This window comes from Micropterus dolomieu, linkage group LG21 (genome assembly GCF_021292245.1).
Source record: "Micropterus dolomieu isolate WLL.071019.BEF.003 ecotype Adirondacks linkage group LG21, ASM2129224v1, whole genome shotgun sequence".
NCBI lineage: Eukaryota > Metazoa > Chordata > Actinopteri > Centrarchiformes > Centrarchidae > Micropterus > Micropterus dolomieu.
This window is the reverse complement of record NC_060170.1, coordinates 1,498,546-1,503,151: the sequence shown is the minus strand read 5'-3', so window position 1 is coordinate 1,503,151 and position 4,606 is coordinate 1,498,546. Positions and strand designations below refer to the sequence as shown.

General features: G+C 37.0%; 1 long non-coding RNA gene across 2 annotated transcripts; it reads left to right on the top strand.

Moving 5' to 3' along the window:
* Positions 1–743: 743 nt before the first annotated feature.
* Positions 744–3,039, top strand: LOC123960567. 2 transcript variants are annotated; one of them, XR_006822544.1, is made up of 3 exons: positions 744–1,162; positions 1,317–1,503; positions 1,911–3,039. It is a non-coding gene; the product is annotated as an uncharacterized LOC123960567 (long non-coding RNA). The 2 variants fall into 2 exon arrangements; XR_006822543.1 differs by lacking the exon at positions 744–1,162 and having other exon boundaries at positions 1,181–1,503.
* Positions 3,040–4,606: the final 1,567 nt, after the last annotated feature.

Genomic DNA, 4,606 nt, shown 5'->3' with positions numbered 1-4,606 from the left:
CACAGCCTTCATGCTGGTGTTTCTGCGTTTATTGCAGGCTCTCTGTATGAAAGTGTTTCGGATTATGCTCACTCATGAGTTCAAGCGAGCACGCGTACGAGCACACACCCGGTTGCAATCTTAGAACTGCACCGCTAGTGGCCGCTGAAAACTACATAATGCCCCTTTTATCTATTGTTATAGGACAAGTAGGTAGGCAGATTTATTTTGTCAAAACACAACAGGTTATAGAGTAGTGCAAAGCAAGCTAAGACATGGCACATCTATCAAAATAACTGCTTTTATTCTTTTGCAGGCTAATGTTACGTATTCTCAAACTTCGTGTCAATCATTGCACTGAATTGAGAATGTCTAAATAAGACCACCATATATTTCCCCTGGTAAAGCAAATATTTACCTTGCGATAGTCTGACGATATTATAATGGACCACGAGGTCGATCACTTGATCATCCATGTTACTGTAACAGGGATGTCCAAACATTTTTCACTAGAGGCCAGATTTGATAACGTGAAGATACCTGAGGGCCGACTGCGCCTCCTGTCATACTTTTGTACTGTAATAAAGTCACATACAAATGTACTGCATTATAGTCTAACAATTTTATTTAGACTGCAATAACAATTCACTGCATTAGCTCATAGCAATTTTATAAGGAGTGCTATAATAATTGTTTTGTTTAAATGGCAAGGCAGCCTAATATAAGCCACTCATGTTTGAACAGGTCTCTGAATAACAAGGCTGCCTTTCTTTCGAATCACGTAGGCCTAAAATAGTCAGATAACACAAGGAACAACTGCAGTTAGGAATTCCACAACAGATTCCACAAAGCTGAGAGGTTCTTATTCAAGTTCATAACAGACTCAGCATTTTCTTTTCAAATCTTCGCATTTCTGGGAAACTGCCTTTATCCAGCTGCCGGTAAAAATTCACAAGAGAGAGCTGCTGGTGTCGGCCGCGTAACTCATCGTCGCACTGCAGCTCAATTAGCTCCATCTGCAGTTGATGAGGGGCATCATCCGGGTCCTTGGAGTAAGGAGAGGAGAATAGTATGAGGTGCCCCTAGGGACATTATCCAGAATTACCATGTACTTTTCCTCTCACATACACATATGAAACCAAACTCATTCACATACTATACTGAAAAGCTCACACACATACAGGTAAAATGCTTTTACACACACAACTGAAAATATTACCTTCACACACACAACTGAAAAGCTCACACACATACAAGTGAAACGCTCTCACACACAGAACTGAAACGCTAGTTTAACATCAGATATCATGAAACTTTTCTTGAAACTTTCACATCAGACTCTTCCGGACTGGACTGGATGCGTTAAGTTGGCGCTTGTGTTTTGTGTGACGTTTTACACGGACTCTTCGGTTGTAGCTCTCAGTGCGGGGAGTGCAGCTGTATGAGAGCACAATTGCTACAGCCTGTACTGGGGGATCGTCTGTCTGTCTGCTGACCTGGAAGCTGCTTCATCATTAATATCTGGTGAGTGGTGAAAGAAACAAAAGTGCATAACTTTAACGTTAGTCTAGAAGAATTTACCGTGGTTTTGATGTTCTGTAACGTATCTGGTAAATAGCCGCAGCTACCATTAGCTAGCTAGCTAACGTTGGTGTAGCAAAGTTGTCCTGTTAGCCTGTCAGTAAGTTAGAAGCTGATTAAATTGACGTTAATAGCTTAAACAAAATGCTTGATTTGCACATTTTATTTTATAAAGAAGATAGTATATTTAGGCTGAAGGCCAAAATTACCAGAACCTTCTATGTTATTTAATGGAGCTGTGAGTCTGACCTTGGGTGTTTGCAGGTAACGTTAAGTTAACATTAAAGTGAATTTATGTTTGCAGGCAGTCTTCTTGATTTTTATTTTAACTGTTCTCTTATTTCCACAAGGCCGGAGCTGAGCCATATTGTGGGACCAAGACCATCTTCAGGATTCCAACCTGTTTAAGTTATGATGGTCTAAGAACTTTTAATTTAGTATCCATCTTCAGAAAGTCTTAGAGAATAATTGTGAATATCACCAAAATTGTGTGCCTTGGTCCTCCTGTCACTAGAAGTGAGAGTAAAAGTGTCCAATTTTTCCATTGACTCCCATAGTAAAATTGGATAGGAAAAAGTCTCTGAAAATACTCCTACAGTATCTGTAATCTAACTTATAGATAGGAGGGTGATGATTACCTTTTTCCTTGAATATAAAAAGACTTGACAACACAGCACTAACAGAAGTCATGTACGTGTCCCATACTGTGTCTGAGTATTCTGATGGAGTCCACCATACACCTAAATTCTCATTAAGTCACATTCAAAGGTATTGATTGTCTTGTGTAATCAGAGTGCAGAGCAGCCTTCATAGATTCACTCAAAGGTGTTAAGATAACGTGAGTTCTGCATTTTAGATGAAATTCAGTCCCAGTGATTGATTTGTTGTGTTGTTGTCAATTTTTTTGCAGGACAATAACAACTGCTGTCACCACTGCCACTGCCCACCACCACCCTCCTCACCTGGCTTCCCCCACCACCTCGACCCTCACCTGTCTAACTTCACCAACATTACTTCTCCAATGCTGACATGCCCACCCAGAACACCTACAGTGAGAAATTGTTTTGTGAAGATTCTTTTGTGTACTGCAATTTGTCTTGACATGATAGCTGTCTTGGTTGAATGTTCAGCCAATTTTCGGGAGTTTTGATTAGTTGTTACTTGTTATTTATTCTGATGATTTTTATGGAGAATGTCATGTTTAGCATGAGGGCAAGATGGTTGATGACCCATATGTTTTACTAGTTGGATGGAAAAACATCCGTTTCAGTATTTTCTTATCTTCAACCTGGCTTGTCTAGTCTCTGGCTAGTTATAGGGAAATATTTTCAGAGAACCCCATTTTATACATTGATAACAGACTGCCTATAACGTTGTTAGACTATCAGTTTCAAAACAGATCTCTTTATATATGTGTGTTATTATGACTGTTTTGTTCTACTTGTGCAATAAACAATCTGCTTTTTGTGCAGTTAAGTCTTCAAATGTCCTTTTTCTTATTTTACATCAACAGCTAAATTGCCATATTTTATTGGTTATACATTAGTACTGTAAAAAACAGTAATACAGTAATATTTTCATAACAGTATATTACTGTACTTGATTAAACAGTATGCCAAGAAAGTAACAGTATAATACTGTACTTCAAAAAAACAGTACATATACTGTGCTTTATTTTACGGTATGCTAAACACTACTGTTGTTGGTTTTACAGTAATTTTACCGTAGAATGAAATACAGCAACTACTGGATAATTGTTGCCAGTAAGTTACTGTTAATTCGACAATAATTAGACAAATGTGACATTCACTAAGAAGTTATATAAAAAAAGAATTATCTGTACACTGAATAGTTTTGAAGCTCTACAGATGGTGTCATTTATTGTGACCTTTGAGTAGGTCTTGTGGATATTACATGTTTATTGGCTTACCGTATAGTGTGTAGTGAGGCAAAAGGGTGAAAAACATTAACTGATAGAAAGCACATATTTGCTACAAGTGCATTCGATCAGCTGATTTATTATTATTTATTTTTGCTCTGTGTGGGCTACTTGCCTGAGAATACCTCGAGTTTGCGACATTGCAATTAATGATACATCTAGTGGGGTTCATAATTTCTCAGTTAGCAGGTCATTCTTTGTTTAAGCACTTTACCCAGTTTTGTTTGGATTTGTGCTCATTCTCTTGTCTTTAAACTAGACTTACTGTACATGAGAGCAGCAAACAAGGCACTCTTCAAAACCTTCTCTGGCTCTAGTTGCTGAATGTAAGGCTCCTATGTTATCTTCAAGTGTAAGGTACAATGTTAAAAAACTGCATAACTATTTTGTCTTCTGACCTTTTCTGACCAAGGTCAGAAGACGAAACAGTATTTTCACTTTTCTATGTATACTAGACTGCTCTCCCTTAGCAAAAGAGTTAAGATTTAATATTCAATGTTTTATCTGTGTTGCATGATGAGCTGGTTTTTTCAATTGACAATCAGAATGTAAAATGAACATTTTGAGTCAGTGGTAAAGACAAAATAAGTCTAAAGTATAAATATATTTAGAATTTATTGCAATGGGAACCATAAACCATTTTTTTGATGGACATAAAACACAGATGTTTAAAGCCACAGTGGACGATGAGGAGATCCAGTGCTGCTCTTCCTAGCAGGGAGTGGGAATAGAAGTAGAGAATACCTTTTAATGCCTTAATAGGCCAAAAAGTGGAACTATGGCTACCATTATGCAAGCAAAATAGCTCATGTTACCATATTTAACTTAACATTAGCTTACCATTGACTTATTAAAAGAAACACTATAATCAAGTGACATCCAAATTATTGAGTCATAACTAAAGTTATGTGAAAATCTGAAATCAGGTTTAATTGATTTACTTCAAATAGTTTGTTAGACATTTAACAGTTAGAACTTAGTTTAAAGCTGATTCACGTTTAGACAATTGTGGTGTTGCAAACCACAATTACAGTAAATACTTAGAATCATTAAGGCATTTTAAATCTTATGTATAATGTCAATAACATATAAATCATTATTTAAAGT